Source organism: Polypterus senegalus, chromosome 10 (assembly GCF_016835505.1).
Source record: "Polypterus senegalus isolate Bchr_013 chromosome 10, ASM1683550v1, whole genome shotgun sequence".
Lineage (NCBI taxonomy): Eukaryota > Metazoa > Chordata > Cladistia > Polypteriformes > Polypteridae > Polypterus > Polypterus senegalus.
This window is the reverse complement of record NC_053163.1, coordinates 99,163,687-99,182,898: the sequence shown is the minus strand read 5'-3', so window position 1 is coordinate 99,182,898 and position 19,212 is coordinate 99,163,687.

Below are 19,212 nucleotides of genomic sequence, written 5' to 3'. Positions count from 1 at the left end.
ATGGCTGACGGTGATTCCCCAACCACCCGCAGGGCTCCATGGGAGATGGAGTCCTCCACAGCCTGGTTGGGGGCTCGGATGGCCGCTAGGGGGAGCTGCATGGATTCAGCAGCCAGGCTGGACGAATCTTCAGCCCCACCCTGAGGTGCAATTAGGACCAGGTGCTCAAGTACCTGGAACACTTCTGGGTGGGTTATAAAAAGGGCCAATCACCACCACTCGAGGAGCTGGAGTCGGGTGAGGAGGAGGAGGACAAGATCGAGGCAGAGGAGGCGAGGAGAGGCCCGAGTGTTTATCTAAAGAGGACTGTGTTTAGTGACTTTGGGGAACTGGGGGGTTTGGTGTCGGTGCACTTACCATTTGTGACTTTGTGTAAATAAACGTGGGTGATGACTGAAACGGTGTCCGCCTGTGTGTGTCCGGGCCGCTATATTTCACAATGCTCTTGCACTTTGTTGACACCCCCCTCCCACCTCGCTACTACCGTGGTCGGGTGTCTTGGTGGATTATATATAGAAAGGCAGCCAAAACCGCACAGAGCAATGAAAAGTCTAGAGTTCCATCTTTTCATTCACTTTCTGTTGTATCCTCAAACCCTCCCTTTTTAGACAACTGTGTCTTTCCAGAAGTGTTCAACCATCAATAAATAATTATGCTGCGTTTGTTATGCCGCGGGTTCACTATTGTGTTGTATTTTGCTCTCTCCAGAGTTCCATCTTTTCATTCGCTTACTGTTGTATTCTCACACCAACACGTTTTACACAACCGTGTCTTTCCAGAAGTGTTTAGCATTCAATAAATAATTATGCATGACATTGAGCGTGTGTCTACCCGGTGTGGGTAAGCCGTTGAACCCCATTCGGGCTGCAAACCGTGGAATTCCCACTAAGTGCAACTCATACACTCCCACTAGTTGTGTCCCAACCTTTTGTACACACCTCCCTCCCACCTCGCTACTACCGTGGTCGGGTGTCTTGGTGGATTATATATATAAAAGCAGCCAAAACCGCACAGAGCAATGAAAAGTCTACATCAGTCACAGGTACATCTGGACTGTGTAAAGACGATAACTCAAGTGACGAGTTGGAGGTGGGCACATGAGCGGGCAGTGCATACTGGACGAGAAATCAGCAGACTAGCATGACGGATGGAGCTGAATGGATGTCCTTCTCCTCTCCTCCCGTTCCACACTCCGTGCCATGCACCCCCACATCCGTCTGGCAGGAGAAGGCGCGAGAACGGTCCACCAGTTTTCAGTCACGGACGATTGTGTGTTGGTTCGTTCCGTGCATTGTTACAATGTTGCTTTTCTTGCTGATTTATTACATTACCGATTTTTCAAATGTTAATTTTCTCCCTGTGCTTAAAAATCATTAAAAAAACCGGCCTGATTATGTGGCATATGGTAGGCCGCGGGTTGGCTATACTCTTTATTTATCATAGGTCATACTTCTTTTGAGCTGTTGTGACAGATGGAGAAGAAGGTAGAACAGTATTTTGCTTCTGAGCATAACACTTTATATATGGGATGGTTGCAAAGTAGATACTGTTTCTAAAGGTTTTCCTTTTTTCTGTCGCAAAATGCTAACAGTGCAAAGATTTATATTATTATAACAAGTATATGCATTTTTATGTGGAAAGTAAACATAGTTTATCAACCTGAGCTAATGAGTAAACTTCAGCTTAGGCAGCAGCTCCTTTTAAAAACCAGCAAATAATGACTTTTGGCATAGCTTGTTTCTATAATTATTGTGTTTTTTTCACAAATGAACACCTTATTGAAAATTAAATTCCTGAAATATGTATGGACTTTCGCACACTGAGTAATGTACAGTATATACAGAGTAGCCTTGGACTGAACCAAGGACTTCATCTAGGTCACATTAAGCCATACATCAATGCGCTTAAATTACGCTTAGTTTTTGGAAAGATCACTAGGTTTGGGATCTAATGAAGATATACTTGAGGGCTTGACTGAAGTTTTGATGACATGTGTTAGTTTTGTCAAAGAAAACAGTATTTTACAGATATACATAAATGTTTAGAGAGTATTTTTATTTTTCACATGAGAACTAAAACACAAATTAAAAGAGGTAGAACATAACAATAAATTACAAAAAAATAATTAAGCCTAAAAGTCAACTGAATCTTCTTTTTTGGTCATGTGTAAGCTTTTCTTTTTGATGTACATCACTTGATTAAAACAGTAACACACAGAAGTGGCAAAACCATTTGAACACTCATGATGCTTGTACTTAAAAAAAAAAAATCTTTGGAGTACAGTAGAAATTTTTTATGATGGTCAGGAAACTGTACAAAATTGTATAGCCTTTAGTTACATCAGGAAAAGAAGAAACCAATTAAACAACTAAAACTGAGACAAGCCTGTATGCACTAAGGTGGGTTTATAAAAGATTAACTTTGGCATGAACATTTAAAGACAACATATTGCAAAAAATAAATCTTTCATTCATATAAACAGTGGCTTTAAAATGCATCACTTTGCTATAATTTAATTGTGAAAATAAACTTCAATATGGAATTATTCAATCGTAATTTTTGGAAAGTGCACCAATGAAACTGACCTCCTTTTTACTGAGGCATTTCAGTTACACAACAAGTATGCTGCATACTTCCCACTTGAAGTTTTCACTTGTTTTTCTTTAACTTTTAATTTCTAATTGTACAGCTCTATGGGACCAAACTATGCAATGCTGATATCATAAGAAGTTTCAAGTTGGCCAAAAATAAGCTACTATTGGGCAGGACTTCTTTTCTGCACAAGAGAATTTTCCGAAAAAGGTAATTTAACAATATTTTAACAAAAATGCATGTGTTTGGAACATTGTTAGCATTTGACATAATACCGGACATTTTGATTATGCAACACAAGTACTTTGAGTTTTCTTCATTGATGTTTTGGTATTGTTTACATATTATTCATTTTTGGACCCCATTGAAGTACAGTGTATTGGGATATTGTTATTAAACTCTTTTCTCAATCATCAGTGCAAATGCTAGGTTGTATAATATATACAGAAAAATTAACATTTAAGTGTGAAATATTTCTTTAAATTAAATGAAAACAGGGTCCTACCTGATAATCCAGGTGGCAAGGGTGAAGATTGCTTAGATGAGGAAAGTATAGCAATGATTGCTGAAATTAGTAAAAAATAATGATAACATTAACTTTACAAACAGAAGAATGGATATCACCTTCTCCTTGAGAAAATAAGAGATTGTTGAACAAGAACTAGACAAGTCAAGTGGCTTTACTGTCATACCATCCATATACAGTTTTGCAGCATACAGTGGCATGAAATAACATTCCCCAGTGCAAAATATACATAAACACATGACAAGTGCAAGACAAGTGAAGAGTTATTCTATAGTATAAGAGATAAATAGTTAAAAACTAAATAATAGGTAAGTGAATAGATACCCTATACAACTCTCGGCACCTCACACCCAGATAAGCACACTTGAGCTCTGAGAATATTGCGACTGATTTCAGGTCTGTCGGGTGGTGGGATCGCAGGCTGCTTGGTGTTTGTGCTGATCAACACATTTACATAACAAAAGATGCTGATAAGGAGAAGTGTGAAGGGATTTAAGGTGGCCTGGGATTACACGTTTTTTCGTAGGCTTCAGGGATTCTAGTGTTAAGGCATACTTTGATTTGTGTAATTTCATATTGTAATGTTTTACAAGCTTTACATGTAATATCAATATACAGTTTTTTAAAGCAGTCTGAGTTTAGTTTGAACGATCACAAACTTCTATTTTGTCCTCAGTCCCACATGCACAGGTTTTTTTTTATATTTATCAATCATTGTATATCCCTTTGCCTCAGGGTTGTACACATTTTTTTATCTCAAGTAAAAGTCATCTTCCTTTTATGAGGTGACATACTGTAGAGAAGCAGACAAATCTGCCTGTAAATGGACAGATTTCAGTATACACTGACAATTTTCTTTTATTTTCAACATGATACTGACCCAGAAGTGAAGAATACCAAAGGTGTCAAAATAGCAATTCCAAGAGTGGTTAGAGGATATTGCTATCTAAAATTCAGATAAGTCTATTATAAACATAGCAATTCTGCTCGAGGAGACTGTTGACCTGGAAGGCATTAGTGACTTGCCAAGTGCTTCTGTACTCTTGTTGGACTGCTTTGTGCCTTGAATATTGAATACCCTAAAGGTTTCAGATACACATCTGAGGTTATTCAGAAGGTGTTCCTGAAGCAATGCACTCATTGCTCTGCAAGGGTTGTTTAAAAATAAGCTTTGGCAGAAAATATTTACAGAGATCCACAAATATTTGTATTATAAGTTTGCTTATGGTTTTCATTGCTGCTTTTAATTTTGAAAATGTACAATCTTTAACATAACTATGAAATTAAAATTCTGTTGTAGATGACCATTGAGTCTGTAAGTTATTAAAGAATCGTTTTGGTTTTCTTCATTTTAAACCATAAAAAGTTCACATGTGGATATTGATTTATGAAGCATTGCTCTGTTCTAAAAATGCTTTCCTTCATAGGGATTTGTTGTTCTCACTATTTTTCTTGTATTTGTTTATTTTTCAACATCACCTATTTTTTGAGTATTAGTGAATCCTTAACAGATAGTTTTTTTTAAAGAAAGTTAAAGAGGGCATACAAATCTTCAGTAAATGAAGTCATTGTTTTATTAGCCACAGCTTTTAGATGAATAGATGAACGATTTTATGTGGAAAATTAGTGAAGTACAATTTTAATAATTAAACAATATTTTGAAAGCAAAGCAACAATAATGTGCTATGTCTTATTAAACCTTATCCTAAAATGTTACAGGTTCCACCTGACAGTACCAATGTAGTCTATGAATGATCCTGAAGTTCAGAAAAGAAAAAGGACAAGGGACACAAACAAAGTGTGGCTACTCTGTTCAGAATTCCATTCATTTATCTATCCATCCATCCATCAGTTTTTTGGTGCTTATCCAGATCCATGTTGTGGGGGCAGCAGCATAAGCAAAGATGCCAAGACATCCCTTTTCTCTGCAACTCCTTCAGGGGTATACTGAGGGGTTCTAATGCCAGCCGAGACATACAGTCTCTCCATTGTTTCCTGGGTCTGCCGCAAGGCCTCCACCCAAGTGGATATGAGGCATCCAGGAGGCATCCTAATCAGATGTCCAAACCACCTTAACTGGTTCCTTTAGACTCACCATTAACATTTACACCCTTGTGAGTTCCCACCCCATCATGGTGAAGATGTTTGTGTCTCCCAATGATCCTAGGAGCTGCATTGTCCAGGGTAATTGCCCCTGGTAGGGTCACCCAAGACAAATTGGTCCTAGGTTCATATTGACCCCTATGGAAAGTCAAAGAAAGGACTCCGTAACTTTGTCCAGAAAATGGAAATTGGTGCCCTGCTCAGGACTTGGTTGAACACAGACCAAAGTAGCAACATCGGTCCATCCTCCAGTGGGCCTACTACCTGACGGAGAAGCCATATTGGTCTGGTGTATTGCATTATTGGTGGGAGTCACAGGCAGATGCCTTGATAAACTGATTCTCAGCTGCTGAAACTGATTCTAGGGGCATGGAATATGACATTTCTATTCTGATTTATTCATGTTATGGAACAGTATTCTTGTGCATAAAGTTCATGTTGTCTTTTTTCTTTTAAAACAATAAACATTTCATGCCAATTTTACCATTATATAATTCTTAATTACCGTGTTTATGGACAGATTCAGATGAAAACAAAATGCATTCATTTATTCCTAAATCTATATATTTTGTCACCAGCCAAATTAATGGCACTTCCATTCTCTGTGACTAATAGATACCTAAGTGAAAACACATTTTCTTTTTTGATTTACTGAACTACTCAAATTAACACATTAGATAACTGACATGTACTTTTCCCAATTACACGTAAACATATTTATCAAAGTAAATAAAACATTTAACATAAGACATTTCTAAAAATTAAAACTTTAATACATCTATCTGGAGTCCATTTAATCAAAAGAAAACATGCTGGGAAATTGTACAAACCTCAAACTAATATCAGCTCCTATCAGAAAAGAAATGTGATGCCATCATTACAGTTTCTCCATGTGCCCTAAGTGGTATTCCCTAAACACAACTTTACCTTTCTGCGGAACCAACACAGCTAATAGTGTAACTCTGGCCCACTCATGGTCTTATGCTACCAACTACTGATATGGAGTAGTAAAGCAAGGTGAGTTAACCATCCATCCATCCATTATCCATCCATCCATTGATTATCCAACCCGCTGTATCCTAACTACAGGGTCACGGGGGTCTACTGGAGCCAATCCCAGCCAACACAGGGCGCAAGGCAGAAAACAGACCCTGGGCAGGGCGCCAGCCCACCGCAGGTGAGTTAACCAAATGTGCACTATAATACTAACAGAATGTGATTACGTTTATAATATTTATAGTTTTTCAAAGAGACTATGAGAGACATAAAGGCATAATCTTAAATTTACACAAATTAGGCTTGAAATTAGAAAAGATAAGCTCTCTTATAACAAAAGTGAATCAGATGTCCCCTTTAACTTATTTGAATTTGGATGTCAAGTCCATGAAATTAAGCCAATTGAACTTAAATGTTTATGTATTTACTACTCAGTAATCTCTAAAGAAACATTTTAAAGTTGAGTAGACTATAGACAATTTAGTAAAACTACAGAGTTTCTTTAACTATGGAGTCCAAAATGTTTAGTTACTTAAAAAAGTGAATGACTTAATGTTTTTATTTGCTTTAGATTTGGATTTTTTATAATTGTGCCTTCATTTATATCTGAATGTTATTTATAATCACAATTCTTAAAAAACAATCTTAGCCAGTAATTTTAACAGATCTAAACTACTTCTTATAAAACATCTAGTTTACTTTATTAAATTGTTTAAAAAAGTAAAGCAGACATTGTTAAGTCAACCCATATTATTTAAAACAATGTCTTCTGTTTCCTTTTTAATGGAAAGACTACCAGATAGGGGCTTGACAACGTCTGAGAAGAATTGTCCAGAATTTGTTTGTGAAACGCTCAAATTTTATTGTTATCATATATGTTTTTTATCCACTGTTAGCAGTTCAAATGTAATATAGTATGGAAAACTCAGTATTATGATGATTTTAGCCTGATTTGAATAATTTCCTGTATTCTACTCAGACAATGACATACAATTGAAAAAATATATTTGTTATACTAGGAGTCAGAAGCCACCTATTTGCTTCATGAAGCACAGAATCATTTTATAAATTCTTTACACTATGCAGATTAGGTTTCCAAAGACTACTGGCAAGTTAGAGGACAGAGTTTAACACTCTTTGGAAAGTAGCATCTCACATTTTGACATTCCTTTTGTATTGCAGCAGAATAGCAGCCAATAATGCATCTTGTACAAGTTAGTCTGTCTCCTGCTTGAGTGAAACAGGCAAGGTCAATGAGATGATTGCACGAGAGATGTCTGGCATGTGTAGCTGGAAGACAGCTACTATTAACTAACAAAGGTTATCGAGAGGACTCACTGACAAATGTGAGCAATGAAATTGCACTCTTGGGTGGTCAATTGAAAAAAAAAAGTCATTTGGTATACCATTCTGTTTGATGTTCATTGAGTTTAGGGTAACTTCAGTACTTTTATCCCTTTTCTGAAATGCCATATTCTTTTCTGTTCTTTTCCAGTGCTAGTTATTCATGCTCCCCACATCATGGCCTCCATTAATTTCTGTCTACCTCTAAATCACAAGATGCCACAGTGTAGTTGTGTCTTCATCTTTAGCTTTAAATGGGCTCCTGCATAATTTAAGGACTTGTCATACTTCTAAATGATTTTGCAAATTAATTTTTTACCAACTGCTGGCAGGTAATAATTAATCTAGATGTGCTGGTGGTGGATTTTGAAAAGCTACGTGTTGCTTTTTTAAACTGAATTCCAAGTTATTATGGAGAAATTGTCTCACAGTGTGATTAAAGATTAGGAACAGTTTTGGATGCAGTAATACTCCAAAAATGACAACATGGTAAAATTGATTCAAAATGTAATGATTTGGTTGTCTTCATTCACAGCTAAATTATTGTTGCTGGTTATTTTTTTAAACACAAAATAATGTATGATTCCAGAATTTGTAAAATGTTATATTTCTGTTGTGCTTTAATATGGTGCTTGAAATGCATCTTATTGAGCTTGTTTCCTTTCTTTGTTTAATTTTGTAGTGACTTTGAAGCAGCTTTCTGATATTTTTGCTTTTCAATTAAGCACTCCTGTATGAGACTGTAGTCTATCCCATCTGGACTTCCTTTCTGTCTTTCAAGTAGCAATTTGAGTACCAAAACTAAAAACTCTTGGTTAGCACTGCAAATGCATAAACATAACATTTTCAAATATATTTAATCCAAGTCGAGTCAGTGAGGAGCTTTAGTCGGGCACATGACAGGAGACAATGCCACACAGGGAAACTGCATATCTAAGGGTGCACTCACACCCATATTCTTAAGGGTGTCAATTTAGAATTGCCAAATATCTTGCTTCACCTTTTAGCAGCTAACAAAAATGATTCACTTTTTGAGAATACAATCAATAGTTGGTCAAAATCATACCTGCTTTGGGCTTTATAGTCCTAACTTATATGGTACAAAATGAAGTAAGATTTCTTGACTTTATTTATCTTTATTAATACATAATTATTTCTACTGATTATATTCATATGTAGCCAGCATAACATTTGTTGTTTCAATAAGGTTGTTTTTACAAAAACTTCCATTATCCTTACTACTGTAAAATCAACATATGGCCTTAACTGAGTAGAGTGTAGTTCATAAATGTACTGCGTATTGATAGCATTAACTTCCCTCTCATTAGCAATATTATGCCTGAGAATCCAGGGACAGGTGTTACTTTTACAGTATGGATCACATGTGTAATGCATCTAATTTGTTGTTGGCAGTCATCTGCTCGTTCACTAATTCTGCACAGTATTAGTATGAGTGAGTAGTATGCTGGCATGGTGGTTTGTGCTTACAACCTGAGGCCTTCGTTAACACTAGAATCCTTCAAGCCTACGAAAAACTCATAATCCCGGGCCACCAATTTCTTTGCACCTCTCCATTAGGGCCTTTTGTTTTGCAAATTTGTCGATCAGCACAAGCAGCCTGCTATCCCAGCCCCCCACCTCCGCAGTTCAGCTCGGTCAAAAACTTCTCCCAGCTCAAGTCTGTTTATCTGGGTGTGAGGTGCCTGGAGTTGTATAAGGTAAATAATATATTTTTATTTGGAACACATGCATTTCATGTGTGTTCTGTGTCTACAACGATCTATGTAAATGTAGGATGACAAGAAATGTTTCATATTTTACCAAAGAAAAAGAAATTGAGTTAGGGTACAACGCTGACACAACCTCTTGGGTGGTGCAGCATTAAAATCTGCTGACTCATAATCGAGAGGTTGCTGAAACTTTGCACAATACCTTGGCGAGCTCTGTAAGCCCTGCTGTTTCGTTGAAGTCAATGCGTGTAGCAGATTGGCTGGCAGGATGACACCCAACCTGTTGCTGAATCCAAACGGTGCCATCTTTCACCTTTACGCATGGTGAAGCTACGTTGTTCTTATGTTTGAGTAGACATTTCTTGTGGGGGAGGGCTTCTGTTCTCTATCTTTAATGCAGAACCCTCATCCTCATCTGAGTGTTATAGTGTGTCTTTATATGAAAACAGCAGTGTCAGATTGGGGGGAGCATGAATGTGACTGAGAGAAAAAAACAAAAAAAAACGCTAACCTTTATAAGTACTATAAATTTACACCAGCTGTTATAGACTCAAATCAAATGTATGTTTTTATTCTATAACAGTAACAATAAGAACAGCTCACTACTCAAAAGGGTAATTCTGGGAAGCGCCCAGAATCAAACTGGCAACCTCATGATTATGAGTCAGCAGTTCTTACCACTGCAACATTGCAGCCTGACCCAATTTATTTTTCTTTGGTTATATCTATACTAATAAAAGGCAAAGCCCTCACTCACTCATCACTAATTCTCCAACTTCCCGTGTAGGTAGAAGGCTGAAATTTGGCAGGCTTATTCCTTACAGCTTACTTACAAAAGTTAAACCGGTTTCATTTCGAAATTCTATACGTAACGGTCATAACGGTCGACAACGTCCGTCATGTTAAACTTTCTTATTTATGGCCCCATCTTCACGAAATTTGGTAGGCGGCTTCCCTGCGCTAACCAAAACCAATGTACGTACTTATTTCGATGGTATGACGCCACTTTCCAACGTCACTAATTCTCCAACTTCCCGTGTAGGTAGAAGGCTAAAATTTGGCAGGCTCATTCCTTACAGCTTACTTACAAAAGTTAAGCAGGTTTCATTTCAAAATTCTACGCGTAACGGTCAGAATGGTCAACAACATCCGCCATGTTGAACTTTCTTATTCATGGCCCCATCTTCACGAAATTTGGTAGGCAGCTTCCCTGCGCTAACCGAAACCAATGTACGTACTTATTTCGGTGGTATGATGCCACTGTTGGCCGCCATATTGAACTTTCCAACGTCACTAATTTTCCAACTTCCCGTGTAGGTAGAAGGCTGAAATTTGGTGCTTATTTCTGTGGTATGATGCCACTGTCGGCCGCCATATTGAACTTTTCAACGGTCTTTGTTACTTATGGGCCCATCTTAAAGAAATTTGGTACGCGGGTTCCCAACGCTAACTGAATCTTACTTACGTACATATATACGTCCATAGCTTGCAGCTCGGTCACCGTGTGAGGCGCCATTGGGTCCTCTCATCCCAACGCCTCCTAAGTTTTTGGCTGCCTGCCTATATAAGGCCGTCCGTCACTCCAGTCTCTACATTCCTTTCCTTGCTTCGCCACAGGATTCATGTCTCCCTGCTAATAACTACAGCCTTTTAATTTAATCCACGGCTTCTCCGCTGTTTTATTGTTCATTTATTACGATTATAGTTATTGTTTAGGTATTTTAGACTTACTTTACATTGTTCAGGTACCCATTTCCTTTATCATTCCAACTGTACCCCCATTAAGATGTCCATCGATCAAAGAACTGTCACTTACCGAGTGGTTTCCATACCCAGAGATGGCACCTGCCTTTTCCATTCTCCTTGTTACATATTGCACGGCCATATCAGGCTCATTCTTGATATCCGGAGGAACATTGCGTCTTATGTATTGAAGGACTGGGACAGGTTCAAGGTGTGGACTGATGACGGTACAGGAGATAATTATACTACACAGGAGCACTATAAGAGTGAAATGCTTAAGCCCTTCACCTATGCATCTGCATGTGAGTTGATGGCTGCCGCTGAATTGTTCAGTTGTCGCTTTTAAGTGTACCGAAATGGCCAAATATTTTACGCCTTTTAACAACCGCCAATGCCTCTTAAACATCTAAGATTGACAGGTGACGATTTCAGTAGTGGACACTTTGATGTTTATGAATGTTTAAACTCTCAAAAACTGGATGTGAAGTTATCGATGAAACCGGTTGTATACTTACAACGCTTGACAGATGCCGAATGTCTCTTCAACACAAGTCCTACAAATACTGTCGTAATTGAAACAAACTATGAAACTCAAACCAATTATGACAGCAGCAATCCAAGCTGTGAGATTTGAAACAAGATTACTGTTCACGTGGCCAACTGTACATTGCATGCTCAAGAGTAAGTTCAGCGCAAAGCTTGGTCATATTACAACTGGAGGGCCAAACACACAATGTGGTATACAAAGAGATCCTTAACAAATAGTTATTGGTATATTTTCTTTCAGTTTAAAAAGGTTTAATTTTCTTCTTAATAAAAATTTTAAGGCAGTACTTCGCCGCTGCAAAGCGCGGGTATTTTGCTGTTTCTACCAGGGTGGGCTATTTATATGGATACACCTTAATAAAATGGGAATGGTTGGTGATATTAACTTCCTGTTTGTGGCACATTAGTATATGTGAGGGGGAAAACTTTTCAAGATGGGTGGTGACCATGGTGGCCATTTTGAAGTCGGCCATTTTGGATCCAAATTTTGTTTTTTCAATAGGAAGAGGGTCATGTGACACATCAAACTTATTGGGAATTTCACAAGAAAAACAATGGTGTGCTTGGTTTTAACGTAACTTTATTCTTTCATGAGTTATTTACAAGTTTCTGACCACTTATAAAATGTGTTCAATGTGCTGCCCATTGTGTTGGATTGTCAATGCAACCCTCTTCTCCCACTCTTCACACACTGATAGCAACACCGCAGGAGAAATGCTAGCACAGGCTTCCAGTATCCGTAGTTTCAGGTGCTGCACATCTTGTATCTTCACAGCATAGACAATTGCCTTCAGATTACCCCAAAGATAAAAGTCTAAGGGGTCAGATCGGGAGACCTTGGGGGCCATTCAACTGGCCCACGACGACCAATCCACTTTCTAGGAAAATCTAGGAATGCTCGGACCTGACACCCATAATGTGGTGGTGCACCATCTTGCTGGAAAAACTCAGGGAACGTGCCAGCTTCAGTGCATAAAGAGGGAAACACATCATCATGTAGCAATTTTGCATATCCAGTGGCCTTGAGGTTTCCATTGATGAAGAATGGCCCCACTATCTTTGTACCCCATATACCACACCATACCATCAATTTTTTTGTTCCAACAGTCTTGGAGGGATCTATCCAATGTGGGTTAGTGTCAGACCAATAGCGGTGGTTTTGTTTGTTAACTTCACCATTCACATAAAAGTTTGCCTCATCACTGAACAAAATCTTCTGCGTAAACTGAGGGTCCTGTTCCAATTTTTGTTTTGCCCATTCTGCAAATTCAGTGTGCCGATCTGGGTCATCCTCGTTGAGATGCTGCAGTAGCTGGAGTTTGTAAGGGTGCCATTTGTGAGTAGCTAATATCCGCCGAAGGGATGTTCGACTAATGCCACTCTCCAGTGACATGCGGCGAGTGCTACGCTGTGGGCTCTTGCTGAATGAAGCTAGGACAGCCACTGATGTTTCTTCATTAGTGACAGTTTTCATGCGTCCACATTTTGGCAAATCCAACACTGAACCAGTTTCACGAAACTTAGCAAGCAGTTTGCTAACTGTAGCATGGGAGATGGGTGGTCTCGTAGGGTGTCTTGCATTGAAATCTGCTGCAATGACCTGGCTACTGCGTTCACCAGACATCAACACAATTTCTATCCGCTCCTCACGTGTTAACCTCTGCGACATGTCAATGGCTGTAAACAAAGAGAAACTTGTAAATAACTCATGAAAGAATAAAGTTACGTTAAAACCAAGCACACCATTGTTTTTCTTGTGAAATTCCCAATAAGTTTGATGTGTCACATGACCCTCTTCCTATTGAAAAAACAAAAGTTGGATCCAAAATGGCCGACTTCAAATGGCCACCATGGTCACCACCCATCTTGAAAAGTTTTCCCCCTCACATATACTAAAGTGCCACAAACAGGAAGTTAATATCACCATCAATTATTCCCATTTTATTAAGGTGTATCCATATAAATGGCCCACCCTGTAGAATAAATTGCACTTGTTTTGTTATACATGTACCTTTTGTAAAAAGTCTTTATTTAATATTTGGACTTCAGTCTTGACACATTATAGACTTCATGTAAAAATGTTGTCATTAGTACTGTAAAATGAAAATGTTTCTATTTTAGGTATGTGTTCAACATCTCTTAACTCACATTTCCTGTTATCCTGCATTTTCATGGATCGTTGTAGACATGGAACACACATGAAATGCATGTGTTTCAAATAACAATATATTTACCCTATTCAACTCCAGGTACCTCACATGCAGATAAACAGACTTTGCAAAATAAAAGATGCTAATGGAGAGGTGCAAAGGAATTTAAGGTGGCCCGGGATTATACGCTTTTATGTAGGCTTCAGGGATTCTAGTTTTAAGCCAATATGTGGGGATATTTTTTCCCCATATCCTACAGATTTATGTCTTATGTTAAAGAGAATCTCTAAATTTCAATGGAATTATTGAGTGGGACTGCTGCCTAAGTGTGCTATAAAATGGAGTGATATCCCATGCTGGAATGGTTATTGTCTTGGTTTCAATACTGTTTGGATAGACTGTGGTAACTTACAACCCTTTGGTTGATTATACAGACCCAATAAATGAATAGGTAATGGACAATTTTCAGTTTCATCTATGGTTTAAAACTACTGAACAGAATTTCCATACTTTTGGAAGTTCATAGGATAAACCTGAGCCAGATTTCAAGTATCATAGCAAAGCATCTGAATACTTGTGCAATAAATAAATAATAAATGCAATATTTCAGTTTTTTAATTTTGAAAAATTTCTAAAAGTATGTTTTTGTTTTGGAGTATTGAGTGGTGTTTGATGTGGAAAAAAATTATTTGAAATGATTATAGCACAAGGCTGAAATACAGAAAACATGTGAACAAAGGGTCTGAATTCACTGTATATACTGTACATTTATCCATCCATTTCCTATACCTGTTTATCCAGAGTAGTTAAATGAATATAAATATTATTGTTTGGGTGTTACAATTCCAATTCTGTTTTTTGTTGTCATGGTCCAATAAACATCTTTGTTGCAGGAAGAATATTGAATTTTGTTAGGGTTTGCTCATAGCTAGTTTTTTATTTACTGTACAAATGTTTTATTTCAGTGTGTTACTGTGCTGATGTAAAACTCACCTTATTGGACCATTACAATTTTACTTTGTCTTTTTTTATCTTTTTTTAATATTAGTGACCTTTGAAGTTCAGTAGAATTCAGTATGACATTTTGGAAAATTTAGTTATAAATAGCCACAATTAATATAAACTCCATCAAGTGTTCACACCCATATTTTACAGTACAATATAGGAATCATTGCAAGTTAGGATTACACATTCCACAGGACATATGAGCTCTCATGCTTAAACTGGGCTAATCTGCTTTAGAAGCAAACACTAAGATAACTTGCAAACTCATCAATGATATTGTTCAGGCAAGGTACTGAATTCACAGCTCTTAAGATTGTGAGGCAGCCACATCAACCACTGTGCTACTGTGCTGTCAGAACATCCTTACAGCAGATTTAAACTATGGATGTTTGTATATTGCAGGTGTCATTTACTTATTACACTTTTCATAAATTGTTCATTAGGGACAGTGTTTTGGTACTGTGAGTAGCACTGCTGCTTCAAATGTCCAGATGCTGGGCTCAAAGCCTACCTTTGTTCTTCCCTCACTTCCTCAAAATGCACAGGTTGCGTTAACTGGGGACCCTAACTTGGCACAAGTTGGTGTGGGTGTGCCCATGAGTGTATAGTGAGATGAACTGGTGCACCAACCAGGATTGGTTTGCACAGTGTTCCAAATAATTCCAGGACAGGAAGCAGCCCCATTGTGACTGTAAAATAGATATGCAAGTTAGAAAATAGATGGATAAACAGAATTATATTAACATATTTAAATATGAACTGTGAGAAGTGCCTGAGCAGGCAGACTACTTAGAGAAGCCAAGAAAGTTTGGATTACCACTGTGGCAAACTCACCTAGTTGTAAACTGAAAAGACAGCCAATAATGGCTCAAACAGAAAATTGTAGGATATCAGAATTGCAGGAATCAGTTAGCAGGAGGAGTTCTATTCTCCGGATTAGTCAATCTGGTCTGTGACAGCACCTTCTAGGAACGAACTGGCTTTACTTTGGTTGCCGGAAGGGGCGGGCTTTCTCGGACAGTGGGCAGGGTCATTCATCCCTCTTGGGCAGTTTTGCTTAGTTACGGAAGAAGGAGAAGATAAGGTTAGCACCAGTGCCTCCCCTCATTCCAGGCTGGTACTGCATACCTCATCAAGCCAGGAATGTGGTCCCAGATATGCATACCTGACAAAAACCATATATGAAAGTTGTTAAATGTATCCTAAACAATAATACAGGAGGCTAATATACTGTAAGAACAAATGTTTTTTGGATTATCCACCAAATGTTTAAAAAAATATTTTATACTTTATTTAACTTTCTTTTTGTTCTTAAGCATTATTATTATTGTTATCCACTATCATTATAATTTTTTGAACTGTAACTTTATCTTAACCTGGATATTTCAAAATATGTTCTTTTGAGCATGCAAGAGCATACCATAATTAATTACAGCTATTGTAGTTGTTTTTTATTTAATTAGTAAGTGCAATGTACAGTAGTATATACAGAAAGTGAAAATCAAGAGAAGTCTGATGTTCTATTACACAAAAGGTCTTTCCCCTAACTGTGCAACTGTGCTTGAGTAAGATGTTTGGTATTCCAGTCATTGTAAAAAGAATTATATTTAGAAAATAAACACCTGCATATGTTGATCTGTGTCACTTTAGTATGTTATTCCTAGTTAATAATTACATGCCTCAAATAAGAGCCTAGGCTGAAATAAAAATGGTTGAATCTTATTGCCCTCAAAAACTGAGTTACTTGTCGTGGAGTAAGCGGTTAATAACAGCTACAAACATTCTAATAATATCATTTTCTAGATGTTCCTTAAATAAATCTTAGATGGTGTGAAAATGTTATTTTCAGCATTATATTGTAAACAAGTGACCAACCAAACCCTGGAGTATGAGTAAATGATAATGACCAGCTGAGGAGGATTTTGATGTCACAGAACCCTGCAACCACCCACGTTTCTAAAAGAAGCACGATTTCTGAAGGCAACACAAGAGTGATTAATTTGTAGCTGTTTCCAAGGTTTCAATTAAACCACAAATCTTGAGCCCTGATCCCTTTTTCATGCATCAGTTGACTCAAAGCAGCTTTCCCACTGCTCTAGCAAAGACAGAATGAAAGGGAAAAACTGTTTAATAATTGCATGAGTTTAGAAAACCAGGCATTTTCTCATAACAAGTAAATGCAGTGTGTAAACAACATGTTTGAAAATGTTTTAAGAGAGTTGTCATTTTGCAGATATATCATTAGCATAACTGCCTGTTCCTGTGGAAATACAATGAAGAGATCAGTAGTTTAACTCCCAGGTGTGGCCACAGGGAGCTCCTTAGTGCTCTACATGGGGTACAGCTTGATTTCAGTTGGATCTGATTTGCTTTCCTATGAAGCAGCAGGAACTTTCCTCATTATAAAATAGGGCAAAGTCAGATGGTGCCTGTGTAACACTGCCAAAAACCCAGCTCCCAAAGATGAGCAGCTTAATTCTTTTCTAAAGATGAGCTAGTAAATATCTTTATTTCTGGCATTAAACGTAGGGAAGCAAATTTAATTTTTTATGATAGTACAGTAAAGGATGGTACTGCAGTTATTCTGAAATTCTATATAATCTTTATTAATACAGTTGACTCTACGCTAGGAACTTAGATAGACAGATAGATAGAAGTTTGTGCCCAGAGGGAAATGTTGCATTAGCTCTATAAATAAATAAATATTTGTCAGCTTAATGTCCTCAGTGTAGTGTTTCAGAGTGAGGATGTACAGCATTGTTCATAATGGCACTCAGTACTGCTCTAACTCTCTGCTTTGCTTCTACCTCCAGGGGGTCCAGAGTGTGTCCTATAACTGAGTTTGACCTTTTAATTAGCTTGGTAATTCAGTGGACCTCTCTTAAAGTGCCGTTACCAGCCCAGCACATCACAGCATAGACAATTGCACTGGCCATCACAGAATTATTATATATATTGCATTGTATTATATATATTGTACTTAGTATGACAGAGTGGCAATCTCCTAAAGTAAAAAAAAATTCCTATGTTTTTGGAGGCTAAGCTCCAGGGTTTTGTAAATGTACCTGGCTGACGAAAGTTCTGCATATGGACTGATTACTGTTGGAGGTGAGCCCTACTAAACATTGCTTGTTTGTCAGTTACAGCACCACTAAGTAGTAGAGTTATTACATCTACAGGTATGGTGCTCATTATATAGAGGTTCTACATGTATGTCATGTGAATTTACTTGCTGTTGGCAAACAACAGAAAAAAAACAGACAGGGGATGGAGCACCAAAATGCTGTGGCTGCCGTTTTGGACACCACTGCTTTCAGATATATGACTTTTTCTGGTTACTATCCATCCTTTGGGGGTGTGATCTTTTGGTGTGGTTGACAGTAGGGCTGGCAAATTAGCCAAACAATAAGGCATGAATATCAAAATTAAAAATAAGTAAATGTTCAAATATATAAAAATTTAGGTTGCTAAGTCTGGTTTGTATGTGCCTTTTTTATACTTTATTATTATGGTAGTGGGCTTGGCATTGGGAAGAGTAAGAACAAACACCAACAGCAAAAAAAAAGCAGTATTGTGTTCAACTGTTATTTAAATAGATTAGCTAGCAAAATCCAAGGCAGGTACCCCTTGTGAAACGGAAGCATCAGCACCTCTTGTCTTGAGTCTAACACCGATGTCTGGGTGCCCAAATCCTTGTCAGGACAGCAAGCCATAACATCAGCCACAAATGCAAGCTTAAATCCTGATGAGCCATGCATGCTGTAGCCGTGCTTCACTATATTATTATCAATGCTGGCTTTTCTGTTGCAAGACCACAAACACCGGCCTACACATATTTCAATGCAAGTTATGTTTCGGTCAACAAAATACATTCACAGTTCATAATGCCATTAAACACAGCTTGACTATCAATGATCAAACAGATTACGTGGCCTAATGAGTATAGCCAACCCAAGAAACCAGTCTGTGCAAGTACGTTGCTGTTAAGCTTTAAACAAGCGTGCATTTCGAGAGATTTGTTCATGTTGCAGTGATGTCTGTTGCACAAATAGCCACACAGCGAAAATATTTGCTTGACGAACACCTGTGATGCAGGTGCACAGACAAGGTCCTTAGCCGCTGGCGATTTCTGCTTTCCGTACTGAAGTGCAGTCATGGTGCCAGAGAAGAGCTGGACTTCCACTAAGTACTGATCCAGCTGGTCCTGCACTGAAACTCAAAGACTTTTTCTTCTTCTGGCATGCTATGTTTGCTTTTATTATAATCTGTGCTATAATTAAAGTATTTGCACATCTGTGCAAAACTTGCCATTGTCAACCACACATGCTTACTGCTCAAACCCAATGAACTAAATGTGATCAATAAACAAACAGCTGTTTTTACAGAAGTTGCGCCATGTGACTATAGTAAGCCCAAGGTACAAGACAGTTGTGAACAGTGCAACGTAACTGAAAGCTCAGGGCGAACTATAAACAGC